We start from the raw sequence: 16,173 nt of genomic DNA, 5'->3' as shown, positions 1-16,173 counted from the left end.
GATGTCTTCTCTGTAGATCTCTTTTTACAATAGAGAGGGACTAAGGATGATGTCTTCTCTGTAGATCTCTTTTTACAATAGAGAGGGACTAAGGATGATGTCTTCTCTGTAGATCTCTTTTTACAATAGAGAGGGACTAAGGATGATGTCTTCTCTGTAGATCTCTTTTTACAATAGAGAGGGACTAAGGATGATGTCTTCTCTGTAGATCTCTTTTTACAATACAGAGGGACTAAGAGATGTCTTCTCTGTAGATCTCTTTTTACAATACAGAGGGACTAAGGACGATGTCTTCTCAGGTCATTCCAGTGAAATCTCCCAGTCTCTCAGTGGATGGCCTTCTGTGATCTCTGGTATTCACATTCTTATGGAAAGAAATGGAGCAGATAGTCAACTGTCCTCTGGATCTCTCTATTGAAGTCAGAGCAGCTCAGATGTGGACTATGGGTGAAGGATAGACCATGTCTGAGGTTCCCCAGGTGTGGAGGCTACAGCTTGGGTCTACGCCACCGGACCACAGTCACAGATTGAGCCGAGGCTGGACGGGAGGATAAATTCCCCATGGCTCGTCATGTTACAGGACACTGAACATGTAGATGGGAAGAAGGGGTGGAGAGGAGGTGTGTGTGTGTGTGTGTCCACTGCCGTTGGGTAATAGATCTTCAGACAGCCTGACACTTCCTAATACATAATGAGTTAATTTAATAGCTCTGACACACACACACACACACACACACACACTCCTAACGGGCAGTGGGAGTGGCAGCGGAGGATATGACTTGTGATTGGTGCGTTGAGTGTTTCAACAGCTTTAGGTGAGCTCAGTGGCTCCTAGCACACGTGCCTTTCGTGTCAGTTAGTGTATTTCAGATGGTGTCAACATAATTACATTTTCATGCTTTTTGGAGTAGAATGTATTTTGAAAAAGTCACCAGAAGTGACCTCAGTCGTTCAACCAAAAACAAATCTCCCAGGGGGGCATGTGCCCGGACCCCCGCAGCAAAGATGGTTATATAAGCATCCATATTGAGTCGCATGGTTATGAGTGTCCATATTGAGCTGCATGGGGGCGTGAGTGTCCATATTGAGCTCCATGGGGGCGTGAGTGTCCACGGGTACATGCGTGAGTGTCCATATTGAGCTACATGGGGGCGTGAGTGTCCACGGGTACATGCGTGAGTGTCCATATTGAGCTACATGGGGGCGTGAGTGTCCACGGGTACACGCGTGAGTGTCCATATTGAGCTGCATGGGGGTGTGAGTGTCCACGGGTACATGCGTGTGTGTCCATATTGAGCTGCATGGGGGCGTGAGTGTCCAGGGGTACACGCGTGAGTGTCCATATTGAGCTGCATGGGGGCGTGAGTGTCCAGGGGTACACGCGTGAGTGTCCATATTGAGCTCCATGGGGGCGTGAGTGTCCACGGGTACATGCGTGAGTGTCCATATTGAGCTACTTGGGGCGTGAGTGTCCACGGGTACATGCGTGAGTGTCCATATTGAGCTACATGGGGCGTGAGTGTCCACGGGTACATGCGTAAGTGTCCATATTGAGCTACATGGGGGCGTGAGTGTCCACGGGTACATGCGTGAGTGTCCATATTGAGCTCCATGGGGGCGTGAGTGTCCACGGGTACATGCGTGAGTGTCCATATTGAGCTACTTGGGGGCGTGAGTGTCCACGGGTACATGCGTGAGTGTCCATATTGAGCTACATGGGGGCGTGAGTGTCCACGGGTACATGCGTGAGTGTCCATATTGAGCTCCATGGGGGCGTGAGTGTCCACGGGTACATGCGTGAGTGTCCATATTGAGCTGCATGGGGGTGTGTGTCCATGGGTACACGTGTGAGTGTCCATATAGAGCTGCATGGGGGCGTGGGTTGGAAGATAAATAGATCAGCAGCGTATGACACAGAAATCATCCTGTTATTGACAAGACGTTCGCAAGAAAGTAAACTGAAATTAAAATTAAAACTCTGGATGGAATTGAACCCAATCCTGGTCTCAATGCGTATTTTATTTAAATGTATCCCCAATCAACTACCTTGTTATCGCTGGGTATCACTTCTGAATCACTTTTTGACATCATCCCTTTTGATTTTAAACAAAACATTCCATAGATGTTTATCCTCTAGGTAGAAGTGGTCAGAAAGTGATGCCAAAACATTCCATAGATGTTTATCCTCTAGGTAGAAGTGGTCAGAAAGTGATGCCAAAACATTCCATAGATGTTTATCCTCTAGGTAGAAGTGGTCAGAAAGTGATGCCAAAACATTCCATAGATGTTTATCCTCTAGGTAGAAGTGGTCAGAAAGTGATGCCAAAACATTCCATAGATGTTTATCCTCTAGGTAGAAGTGGTCAGAAAGTGATGCCAAAACATTCCATAGATGTTTATCCTCTAGGTAGAAGTGGTCAGAAAGTGATGCCAAAACATTCCATAGATGTTTATCCTCTAGGTAGAAGTGGTCAGAAAGTGATGCCAAAACATTCCATAGATGTTTATCCTCTAGGTAGAAGTGGTCAGAAAGTGATGCCAAAACATTCCATAGATGTTTATCCTCTAGGTAGAAGTGGTCAGAAAGTGATGCCAAAACATTCCATAGATGTTTATCCTCTAGGTAGAAGTGGTCAGAAAGTGATGCCAAAGCATTCCATAGATGTTTACCCTCTAGGTAGAAGTGGTCAGAAAGTGATGCCAAAACATTCCATAGATGTTTATCCTCTAGGTAGAAGTGGTCAGAAAGTGATGCCAAAACATTCCATAGATGTTTATCCTCTAGGTAGAAGTGGTCAGAAAGTGATGCCAAAACATTCCATAGATGTTTATCCTCTAGGTAGAAGTGGTCAGAAAGTGATGCCAAAACATTCCATAGATGTTTATCCTCTAGGTAGAAGTGGTCAGAAAGTGATGCCAAAACATTCCATAGATGTTTATCCTCTAGGTAGAAGTGGTCAGAAAGTGATGCCAAAACATTCCATAGATGTTTATCCTCTAGGTAGAAGTGGTCAGAAAGTGATGCCAAAACATTCCATAGATGTTTATCCTCTAGGTAGAAGTGGTCAGAAAGTGATGCCAAAACATTCCATAGATGTTTACCCTCTAGGTAGAAGTGGTCAGAAAGTGATGCCAAAACATTCCATAGATGTTTACCCTCTAGGTAGAAGTGGTCAGAAAGTGATGCCAAAACATTCCATAGATGTTTATCCTCTAGGTAGAAGTGGTCAGAAAGTGATGCCAAAACATTCCATAGATGTTTATCCTCTAGGTAGAAGTGGTCAGAAAGTGATGCCAAAACATTCCATAGATGTTTATCCTCTAGGTAGAAGTGGTCAGAAAGTGATGCCAAAACATTCCATAGATGTTTATCCTCTAGGTAGAAGTGGTCAGAAAGTGATGCCAAAGCATTCAGGAGATTAAGGTGTTCAAAGGTGACCTATGTTACATACCATACCTTGAGACATCCATGTCTTCATCACTGGAAAAGATAAACGATTGAGTTAGAATTTAAAAGCTTAAAAACAGGGTTGTCAAACTATTTCATAATTTCTTGATAAATACGTTAAAAATATTTTTGGACCGAAGGTCGGATTATCTCAAAATGCCATTTTTTTTACTTTTTCTTTCATATTCTCATATTGTAGCTTAGATCCTACTTGACACCGTCTGAGATGTTTGTGTTGTTTCTGACATCGGTTGAGGCACAACCTGATCTTGAATACAGGGTGGGTGTCATTTCAAATCATAGAAATAGAATTAATAGAGTGGACCTATCCCTTCAGACCACTGCAGTGTGGTGTATGCAACATAGGTCAACTTTGGGCACCTTCCATCTTTTGAATGTTTTTTTAAATTCCGGTCTAAAAAAAAGTCTCACGTTCTGAGCATTTATACAATGGGCAAATATGTATGGAAGATTTTGTCCCCCCCCCAATAAAAAAATATTGAATTCAAATGGATTTACCCTGCTTCTCTATAGCCTTATAGTCTCTAGTACACTTTGCAGTGTTTGTAGTACTATACTAGTAGTACATATTAGGGGTAGGCTGTCATTGTAAATAAGAATTTGCTCATCTGATTTGCCTAGTTAAATAATAAATTATCTTTGCATTGTTGTGTGCTAGGCTATGCTTGAGGGGGATTCAGTCATATCTGACCAATGAGACGATGTCATAGCAACAACATCCTCTCTGGCCTGGGTCAGTCCTGCTTAGTGAAGGCTGTTCATTAAGCAATGAGACCATTAGAATTACACTGTCATAGCTATGTCATATAATAGTCATAACAACTTATGACTGCAGACTGTTATGACATATAGCCTTTCACTGTTTTAGGTATTAGGTAAGCTGGTTGGATAGCAGTATGTCTAGCTGGTTTAGGCAAATCCAGCTGTGTGGTGCCCACTGAATCCTCCCTCCCAGACACGCTCAACACATTCTATGCTCGCTTCGAGGCAGACAATACTGAGCCATTCACGAAGACTTCCGCTGCTCTTGACATCTAGGTGCTTTCGCTCTCCGAGACTTACAGGAGGAAAACGCTCAAAAGAGTGAATACTTACAAATCCGCCAGCCCAGACGGCATCCCTAGCCACGTCCTCAGATTGTGTGCTGACCAGCTGGCGGGCGTCTTCTCAGACATCAGTCCCCACCTGCTTCAAGGAGACCATCGTCCCAGTGCCCAAGAAGAACAAGGTGACGTGCCCATATGACTCGCCCCATCACACTTACCCCGGTCATCATGAAGTGCTTCGAGAGGCTGGTCATGGCCCACATCAAGGCCAGCATGCCAGGCACACTGGACCCAATCTAATTTGCCTACCGCTCCAACAGATCCATGGAAGATGCCATTGTCATTGCTAATCACACGGCCGCTACACATCTAGACAAGAGGAACACCTATTTGAGAATGCTGTTCATTGACTACAGTTCAGCATTCGACACTATTGTTCCCTCCAAGCTCGACACCAAGCTCAGACCCCTGGATCTGGATACCACACTCTGCAACTGGTCCTGGACTTCCTGAAGGGCAGCCCACAGGCTGTGAGGATTGGCAGCAACACCTCCTCCACACTGACTATTAACCCCCTAAGGTCAATGTCCTCACCCCTGAGGAAATCTAATTCGCATGATAACAAAATCCCCATAAAACCTGTGAGTGTAATCTAGATAGATCTATTTTTTTGTATTGGATGCTTCAAATAGTGTTAGCTTTCTGCCGTGTTTGAGAAGTCGAAGCTCTTTGGATGAGTTATCTGTACAGCTGCCACTGCTGCAATCTTGATTTACTTGTATTTTTTTTCTTCTCCTCACTGTTCTCAGCCCCTCAGTCTGCTCCTCCCCCTCTTCTCCTCTTCTCTGAGCAGAGCAGGCAGGCCCGTTGCCTTAGCGACTCCACACAGACACAGCATGTACACATGTTGCTCCAGAGCAGGTGCTCTTCTTACTTCAGACAAGCATGCGTCAAAACTTGGTTCATTTGCACAATGTCTCTCGCTCACATTTGCTTATAAATGTCCAAACTCAACAAAAAATACCATTCGATAGCTACTACCTATATGTATAACTTTATGAGCTGGATTGCCGGTCTTTCATTTTCATTTGCGGTCGTTAGCATATTTAGCTAGCAACCTCTAGAAATTCGCTATTACTTTTGCTAACATTCTGCTAATAGACGGCCAATGTGCCTAACTTGTTTCATTTTTAGTGCCCCCTTGTGTACTTAGATGGTAATAGCGTAAATCCCAGGATGAGAGAAGGACAATATGAAAATCTGGATACCGACCAACCCTTGTGTCTATCAGCACAGCCGATGCCCCCTTATAGTGCGAGTGCACTGTGCCTTCTCCACTGATTGCTGGCACTAGCCTGTCCTGAGGAACCACTGAACTCACTGGGAGTCTGGACTGTGTCATGTTATCTCCTCTCTCATACTGTCTCTAGTCTGTCCTGAGGAACCACTGGGAGTCTGGACTGTATCATGTTATCTCCTCTCTCATACTGTCTCTAGTCTGTCCTGAGGAACCACTGGGAGTCTGGACTGTATCATGTTATCTCCTCTCTCATACGGTCTCTAGTCTGTCCTGAGGAACCACTGAACTCACTGGGAGTCTGGACTGCATTACCACTCATGCTGCACTGAAGTTAACACACTTGAATAATGCATCACGTCATGTAGAAAATTTGGAAACTTTTAATTACTGTTCACAAAACAATGTCCATACAGGCTACAACACGTTACAATGCAAGAAGATACTGGTAGCTATAACACATTACAATGCAAGAAGATACTGGTAGCTAGAACACATTACAATGCAAGAAGATACTGGTAGCTAGAACACGTTACAATGCAAGAAGATACTGGTAGCTAGAACACGTTACAATGCAAGAAGATACTGGTAGCTAGAACACGTTACAATGCAAGAAGATACTGGTAGCTAGAACACATTACAATGCAAGAAGATACTGGTAGCTAGAACACATTACAATGCAAGAAGATACTGGTAGCTAGAACACGTTACAATGCAAGAAGATACTGGTAGCCCACAAAGATGCTAGCTAACGTCAATTCACTACCCTAGTACCTTGTTGGTGATAATATGCAAACCATAACGCTAAATATTTCTGATTTCAATGCTGATAAAACTGTATGTATTCATTTAGTCTCCCCTGCCTCACGTCCCAGTCAAGATCATCTTTGCAATATGCAGCTAAATATTTTGCTGTGCGTCCTGGATTTTTTGGCGGGTGGAGCACCAGTGCGCCTAGAAAAATGTAATGATTCTAGCATTATTATCTGACATATCTTGCATTGTGGTCTTAATGTCTTTGTGTGCGTCTACATTTTTCAACTTAAGCGTACGCCTGTATCGTGACGGCATCGTGATACTAAACCTGGTATCAAAGTCAAAATTCTGGTATCGTGACAACACTACAGTAGAGAGAGTCGGCGGTTTTAAGTTTAATCTGCGTCCACATCAATGAGGACTTGACATGGACCAACAACAGCGTCTCTACTGATGAAATTCAGCATGCCACCCCCCGGGTCCTCTCCAAATACTACCACTGCACCATCGAGAGCATCCTGACCGGTTGCATCACGGCCTGCTACGGGAATTCCACAACGACATCCACACACACATCACAGCAGCTACTACCAGACTCTTATTATGATTGCTAAATACTGCACAATTTAAACACTTGCCCCCCCCCATCCCCCTTCCCAAAACATATGTAAATATTGGACTATAAATTGTGCCATCATGTATTCTGCTCATGCTAAAATGTTTATTCTATTGAGCTTATTGTTGTTGCACTGTAGAGAATTAACCTAAAAGTAAGCATTTCGTTGGATGATGTATACAATGTGTATCCCGTACATACGACTAATAAAACTTTAGGTTACGACCGTAGCCCTGGTTCTCTGATAGTATGAGTGAGGTATTTCACTTATGGGATACGCCCCCAGTATTCGTCAAAAGCCTTTATTACACTACGCCAACCATGATTGGCTGGAGGTCAAGACGTGTGCGTCGGGGAAGGGTGTCCCTCCTACCCGATAAAAGGTCAAACGCAACATCTGAGTCATTTAAAAAAAAATAAGCGAAACCTCTTCCTCGCTCATTCAATGAGGGTGGTCTGGTGAAATACCTCACTCATGCTATCAGAGAACTGGGGTTACGGTCGTAACCTAAAGTTCTTTCAAGTATTAGTTTTGGTATTTCATTTTATGGGGTAATCTGACTCTCGTATTGCCAGACAAGCTTATCCTGACGACCGACTGCCCTGTGCGATATATCACACAGACCGACTGCCCCTCAAAAGATCCTACATGTAAAATAGTACGCGCCAAGGTTGGTGCAGTGACCTCGAGCCTTTTAAAAGCAAATGTATGAGACGAAGCCCAACTCGTTGCTGAGCAAATATCTTGGATAGATATTCCCTTAACCTCCCTGGGCAAGGTGGGACGCTTGCCCAGGGAGGTTAATCACACAGCCATTTTCAAAGCAAGCCTATATGTCACAAAAAACAAAAACACACCTAAATGCAGCACGAACCTTTGATCTTCATCAGATGACACTCCTAGGACATTATGTTATACAATACATGCATGTTTTGTTCAATCAAGTTCATATTTATATCAAAAACCAGCTTTTTACATTAGCATGTGATGTTCAGAACTAGCATACCCATCGCAAACTTCCAGGAGAATTTACTTAATCTCCCTCGATTAACGTTCACAAAATACATAACAATTATTTTAAGACTTATAGATACAGAACTCCTTTATGCAATCGCGGTGTCAGATTTTAAAATAGCTTTTCAGCGAAAGCACATTTTGCAATATTCTGAGTAGATAGTCCAGCCATCACGGCTAGCTAATTTGACACCCACCAAGTTTGGCCCTCACCAAACTCAGATTTACTATAAGAAAAATTGGATTACCTTTGCTGTTCTTCAATGCACTCCCAGGACTTCTACTTCAACAACAAATGTTGTTTTGGTTCCAAATAATCCATAGTTATATTGAAATAGCGCCGTTTTGTTCATGCGTTCAGGTAACTATCCGAAGTGTGACGCGCGAGAGCATTTCGTGACAAAAATTTTCAAAATATTCCATTACCGTACTTCGAAGCATGTCAAACGCTGTTTAAAATCTATTTTTATGCGATTTTTCTTGTAAAATAGCGATAATATTCCAACCGGGTGACGTTGTATTCGTTCAAAGAGAGAAAGAAAAACATGGAGAATGAACATGAATGCGCATCTCCAGTGTCACTGTTCTCAGCCTGACCACTCACAAAATCTCCTGCTGTTTATCGCCCAGAGACTGGAGAGACGTCATTCCACTTTCTGGCGCCTTCTGAGAGCCAATGTGGAAGCCTTAGAAAATGTCACGTTACAGCAGAGATGCTGTATTTTTGATAGAGATGCCAATGAAGGAGAACAAATTGTCAGACAGGGCACTTCCTGTATGGAATCTTCTCAGGTTTTGGCCTGCCATATGAGTTCTGTTAAACCCACAGACACCATTCAAACAGTTTTAGAAACTTTAGAGTGTTTTCTATCCAAATCTACTAATTATATGCATATTCTTGTTTCTGGGCAAGAGTAGTAACCAGTTTAAATCGGTACGTTTTTTTATCCGGCCGTGCAAATACTGCCCCCTAGCCCCAACAGGTTAAATAAAGTCCAGGATGTAGAAATTCCTCTAGTACAGTGGTTCCCAAACTTTTTATTGTCCCGTACCCCTTCAAACAGGGTCAGCGCACTCTCAAATCTTGTTTTTTGCCATCATTGTAAGCCTGCCACGCACACACACACACACACTATACGATACATTTATTAAACATAAGAATGAGTGTGAGTTTTTGTCACACCCGGCTCGTGGGAAGTGACAAAGAGCTCTTTATAGGACCAGGGCACAAATAATAATAATCAATAATCTTGCTCTTTATTTAACCATCTTACATATAAAACCTTATTTGTTCATAAAAAATGGTGAATAACTCACCACAGGTTAATGAGAAGGGTGTGCTTGAAAGGATGCACATAACTCTGCAATGTTGGGTCGTATTGGAGAGAATCTGTCTTAAATCATTTTCCACACACAGTCTGTGCCTGTATTTAGTTTTCATGCTAGTGAGGGCCAAGAATCCACTCTCACATAGGTAGGTACGTGATTGGAAAGGGTATCAGTGTCTTAACAGCGCAATGTGCCAAGGCAGGATACTCTGAGCGCAGCCCAATCCAGAAATCTGGCAGTGGTTTCTAATTAAATAAAATTTGCACAGAACCGCTTGTTGCAATTTCGATGAGGCTCTCTTGTTCAGATATCGTTAAGTGGACTGGAGGCAGGGCATTACAGAGTCTCTGTAATCCTAGATTCCGATCATTCAGGCGAGAAAAAAACATTTAAGCTTGTGTCAATACTTTGCCCCTTGATAACCAGCGCACTTCTGTATGTTGTAAAGCATTACATGGTCGCTGCCCATATCATTGCATAGTGCAGAAAATAGACGAGAGTTCAGGGGCCTTGCTTTAACAAAGTTAACCATTTTCACTGTAGTGTCCGAAAAAACATTTAAGCTGTCAGGCATTCCCTTGGCAGCAAGAGCCTTTCGGTGGATTCCCAAGTGGCGTCGAGAGCAACAGCTTGCACGCACGTTACCACTCCTCTGTCTCCCTGTCATGGCTTTTTCACCATCAGTGACCACCAAAGTCCATTTGATGTCACAAAGCTGTCCAGTACTTTAAAAATATCCTCTCCTGCTGTCCTGGTTTCTAGTGGTTTGCAGAAGACGATGTCTTCCTTAATTGACCCCCCCATAAACATAACGAACATATACCAGGAGCTGTGCCAGGCCCGCCACGTCTGTTGACTCATCCAGCTGTAATGCATAGAATTCACTGGCTTGTATGCGAAGCAGTAATTGTTTCAAAACATCTGCCATGTCACTGATGCGTCATGAAACAGTGTTGTTTGATGAAGAAATTGTCTGTATAGTTTTTTGGGCCTTTTCCCCCAACGTTGTCCCAGCCATATCCACGGCAGCAGGAAGAATTAAGTCCTCCACAATAGTATGGGTCTTGCCTGTCCTAGCCACTTGGTAGCTCACCATATAAGACGCTTCTAGCCCCTTCTTATTAATGGTATCTGTTGCTTTTATACATGTCTTACTACTCGAAAGTCGTCTTAATTCTCACTCAAAAAACTCGTGGCTTATTTTAAAAATTGGCATGTTTTGTTTCTAAATGTCTGTGCAAGAGTAAAGGTTTTATCGAGTTGTGAGATAGTACTTTTGCACATATAACACACTGTGGCTGAGGAAAGGCACTACTCCCAATATAAGTGAAGCCCAAATCAGTGTAGTTATTTGCGCCTCTACGATGGTCGGTGGGGGAAATAGGGGCCAGGGGAATGCATACAGGAGGACCCGTGGCCAGTCGTGAGCCAACATGTCCACTCCCATCGGTGAATCCCGGTCCTTCAGGGAAAAGAACAGTGGACAATGAGTATTCTCCATTGATGCTTAAAGATCCACTGCTGGAATGCCGAAGTGCATCTAAACCTGATTGGCTACCTCTGGGTGGAGCTTCCACCCCCCATATAGAGGGTTCCCTCTGGAGAGTAAATCTGCCCCCAATTCAGTACTCACGGTACATGAGTAGGTCTCAGTGACTGGAGATGCACACACACAGACTGATTGTGTGGAGCAGTGTGCATGTGAGGTAGTCCCCCTTGTCTGTTTATGTAATCCACAATGGTGGCATTGTCTGTTCTGACTAAAACATGACGACCCTCTGGAAATGAGAGGAACAACTTTAATGCTAGGGACGCTGTAAGGAGTTCCAGGCAGTTTGTGAGTAGGACGGAGATTGGGCCACCGTTCTGCCCTCGTGGGTCGCATCTCAATCCGAGATATATGCGTCCTTCGTGTCTACTTTTCTGGATAAAACAGTGCCCATCTGGGACACCCTGTGACAGAAACATCAGGTGTCTCCAGGAGATCTATGGAGATGTTTATGACGTATTGGGCTCAGACCTAGAGAAGAGACCCAGCGATGAAACCCTCTCATATTCAAGCTTCCTAATGGGATGACTACTAAAGCTGATGCCATCAAACCTAGCAGCCTCAAGCATGTTTTGAAAGAGACCAGGTTCCCTTTACATTTACATTTAAGTCATTTAGCAGACGCTCTTATCCAGAGCGACTTACAAATTGGTGGATTCACCTTATGATATCCAGTGGAACAACCACTTACAATAGTGCATCTAAATCTTTTAAGGGGGGGGGTTAGAAGGATTACTTTATCCTATCCTAGGTATTCCTTAAAGAGGTGGGGTTTCAGGTGTCTCCGGAAGGTGGTGATTGACTCCGCTGTCCTGGCGTCGTGAGGGAGCTTGTTCCACCATTGGGGTGCCAGAGCAGCGAACAGTTTTGACTGGGCTGAGCGGGAACTGTGCTTCCTCAGAGGTAGGGGGGCCAGCAGGCCAGTGGTGGATGAACGCAGTGCCCTTGTTTGGGTGTAGGGCCTGATCAGAGCCTGAAGGTATGGAGGTGCCGTTCCCTTCACAGCTCCGTAGGCAATCACCATGGTCTTGTAGCGGATGCGAGCTTCAACTGGAAGCCAGTGGAGAGAGCGGAGGAGTGGGGTGACGTGAGAGAACTTGGGAAGGTTGAACACCAGACGGGCTGCGGCGTTCTGGATGAGTTGTAGGGGTTTAATGGCACAGGCAGGGAGCCCAGCCAACAGCGAGTTGCAGTAATCCAGACGGGAGATGACAAGTGCCTGGATTAGGACCTGCGCCGCTTCCTGTGTGAGGCAGGGTCGTACTCTGCGAATGTTGTAGAGCATGAACCTACAGGATCGGGTCACCGCCTTGATGTTAGTGGAGAACGACAGGGTGTTGTCCAGGATCACGCCAAGGTTCTTAGCACGCTTTACGAAACAATGCTAGGCAATTCTGGAATTTTCTTATACATTCCACTGCAAGGCAAGCTTTGAATTGATACTGAATCTAGGGTTAAACCTAGGAAAGAGGTTGTCTGCGTGGGAATCAGAACGCTATTTACTGTGTTTATTCTGAAACCTGGAAATGTCAGGTGTTCCAAGAGCAGCTGACTGTGTTCTAAGACATCTTGTCTCGATTGAACGCACAGCAGCCAATCGTCTATGTACATCATCAGCTGAATGCCCCTCTGAGTGGGGCTATGGCTGCCTCGATACACTTTGTAAAAACCTGAGATGACAGTGAAAGGCCAAAATTCGTAGATTATGCATTGAAAAGCAAATCTGAGAAATTTCCTGTGAGAAGGGTATATTGAGATGTGAAAGTAAGCGTCCTTCAGGTTGACTGATATGTGTGTCAACATTCTGAACGTATACTTTCTCATGTGTCCGTTTTAAAGCACTTAGGTCTAGGATCGGGCATATGCCACTCCCGTTTTTTAGAACCAAAAGGCAACACATTGCACATGCTCGGATGGCCCGCACTGAGAGAGTGCTTGTGTGGCCTATCACCACAGAAGGTGCGGTAACTCCCTCTGGTGGCATGATAGGAAGGCACCCTGTTTGTTTTTTGATTTTTGTGAGAAACAACATGTCTGACTGCATCCCTTGGCCTATAGCCTGGTTGCGATAGTGGTGTGAACAGGAGCACAGTGTGGACAGTAGCCGGGAGAGGCTAACGCTTCCTGGGCATGTTGCAGCCCAAGGCAAGCAGAACACACTGAGTTGGTGTCCTTGGCCGATATCTTGTTTCCACAGGAGCAGATTTGTGCTTCTCCTCGTTTGGAGTGGGAGATGCTTTTGTCGCCATAGCTGGGATGTTTTTAGCTGTCAGAAAAAAAGAGTAGCATGATAGGCTAGTCAGATAGCGATTAATGGGTTATCTAGGACGGTGGTACTCGGTGTGATGGCCGGATACTGTTTCCGAAAACACCGATTCGAAAAGATAGCTTGGTGTAGCTTGTAAAAAAAAACCTTCTTGTCGAAGTAACCGTAAAAGCTATCTAGCGTGGTGGCTAGCTTGCTAACGTCCAGTCACTGTTTGGATACAGCTAATTTGTTTGTGAATGAGTTAGCCGTGTTACAGCTGTACCCGTTCCTCCCTCTAAAGATTTTCCTTTAACTATGGTGAAGGAAAAGTTAAATTGCCATCACCGTACAGTCCAGAGAATAGCGCCCAACGAATGAGTTGTAAACTCACGTCTGTGGAAAGTTTAGCTAATTCCGGAAAATACAGTCGTGTCGTGGTAAGCTTTCTGCTGAAAAGCAAGAAGAGGTGTTTGAATGACTGAAACGCTGTGTCTGACCTTTTATCGGGTAAGAGGGACACCCTTTCCCGATGGACAAGTCTCGACGTCCAGCCAATAATGGCTGGCGTAGTGGAATAAAGGCTTCTGACGAATACGATTGGGGGTGTATCCCATAAGTGAAATATCGAAACAAATACTTGAAAGAGAACTTGAAACCTAGCGAAGAGGACGAATGGTTTGTGTGATGACAGTTTAAAGTCACTCTTGTCATGTGTCATGACTGTTTATTTATGACAACTGTTGCAATTGTTATTAGTGTTAGGTAAGTCTTAGAACAGAGGATTCAATTTGTTAAGCATTTTCCATATCTGCTCTCCTCTACCATTGGGAAAACCACCTGCCTCCTTTCTCCTAACACTAGGCTGCTGTCTCTAGTCTTCAAAGGTGAAACTGAGCTTTTAGCCATGTTCCTACAGCGGTTCTAGCCGTGTTCTTAGTCAAACAAATCTGATGAAATATTGCCTTTTCACCATGAGTCTCTCTGCCGTTCTTCCTGTGTCTGATGGCGATACATGGAGACAGACAGCTAGACAGCCTGGTTGTATTCCAAATGGCATCCTATTCCTTTTATAGTGCACTTCTTTTGACAAGGGCCCATAGGGCTCTGGTGAAAAGTAGTGCACTATAGGATGCCATTTTGGGACTCAGACATGGTGTTCTTCTCATGAATGTTCCAGGCCCCAACAGTTGTATTGATGGTTATGACAACTGATTGGAGGATATGAGGGGTATTATGTATTTCCTATGGGAGCTTTGGAAGGTGGCGCCTGCTCTCTGTTGTACGCTTGCTAATAGCCTTCTGTAGGGCCATAAAAAATCTACGTTGCGGAGAACATGGACGGAATCACAGAATCCTGACACTAAAACGGAATTCAACAGTATTCCAAAATGTATTGAAATTAGTAGGAAATCAACTAAAATATATTGAACTTATTAGAAAATGTATTAATTTGCACGAGAGAATCATAAGACTTGAAGAAAATACATCAGTGATTTGTATATTCATGCAACTTCCTGAAAAGACACAGGAATGCCCGTTTGTGTGCGGTGGGCACCTATGTCTACACATTGTGTAGCCGTTAGAGAATGATGCTAATGATAACCTTCTTCTGGTAGAGATGGGAAGGCTTTCCCAAAAACCTTCTCAATTAAATGTTAACTACAAAGTAGCCTATGCCTGCCTACTTGGCAGAATGATATCATGATTATTTGCAACAATCCAGTGGCCTTTTATTTTTCAAACTCTGCAATCACGAGTGCTATGGAAAAACGTTTAAAAAAACGTTTAACCAGACAACGATCTCTTCCCGGAAGCGCACTTGTAAGGGCCTAGGACTGGGTTTCTACTAAGCTGACTAATGGAATAGTAAGGGCCCAGGGCTGGGTTTCTACTAAGCTGACTAATGGAATAGTAAGGGCCCAGGGCTGGGTTTCTACTAAGCTGACTAATGGAATAGTAAGGGCCCAGGGCTGGGTTTCTACTAAGCTGACTAATGGAATAGTAAGGGCCCAGGGCTGGGTTTCTACTAAGCTGACTAATGGAATTGTAAGGGCTCAGGGCTGGGTTTCTACTAAGCTGACTAATGGAATAGTAAGGGCGCAGGGCTGGGTTTCTACTAAGCTGACTAATGGAATTGTAAGGGCTCAGGGCTGGGTTTCTACTAAGCTGACTAATGGAATAGTAAGGGCCCAGGGCTGGGTTTCTACTAAGCTGACTAATGGAATAGTAAGGGCCCAGGGCTGGGTTTCTACTAAGCTGACTAATGGAATAGTAAGGGCCCAGGGCTGGGTTTCTACTAAGCTGACTAATGGAATAGTAAGGGCCCAGGGCTGGGTTTCTACTAAGCTGACTAATGGAATAGTAAGGGCCCAGGGCTGGGTTTCTACTAAGCTGACTAATGGAATAGTAAGGGCCCAGGGCTGGGTTTCTACTAAGCTGACTAATGGAATTGTAAGGGCTCAGGGCTGGGTTTCTACTAAGCTGACTAATGGAATAGTAAGGGCCCAGGGCTGGGTTTCTACTAAGCTGACTAATGGAATAGTAAGGGCCCAGGGCTGGGTTTCTACTAAGCTGACTAATGGAATAGTAAGGGCTCAGGGCTGGGTTTCTACTAAGCTGACTAATGGAATAGTAAGGGCCCAGGGCTGGGTTTCTACTAAGCTGACTAATGGAATAGTAAGGGCCCAGGGCTGGGTTTCTACTAAGCTGACTAATGGAATAGTAAGGGCCCAGGGCTGGGTTTCTACTAAGCTGACTAATGGAATTGTAAGGGCTCAGGGCTGGGTTTCTACTAAGCTGACTAATGGAATAGTAAGGACTCAGGGCTGGGTTTCTACTAAGCTGACTA

At 44.3% G+C, this 16,173-nt stretch overlaps 1 protein-coding gene across 2 annotated transcripts in view; it reads left to right on the top strand.

The window, feature by feature from the left end:
- The window catches only part of aven (apoptosis, caspase activation inhibitor), a 72,856-nt gene that overhangs the window by 16,128 nt on the left and 40,555 nt on the right, over window positions 1-16,173 (top strand). The window lies entirely within an intron of this gene.

Source organism: Salmo salar, chromosome ssa06 (genome assembly GCF_905237065.1).
Source record: "Salmo salar chromosome ssa06, Ssal_v3.1, whole genome shotgun sequence".
Lineage (NCBI taxonomy): Eukaryota > Metazoa > Chordata > Actinopteri > Salmoniformes > Salmonidae > Salmo > Salmo salar.
The sequence above is the reverse complement of the archived record's forward strand: the minus strand, read 5'-3'. Positions and strand labels throughout refer to the sequence as shown.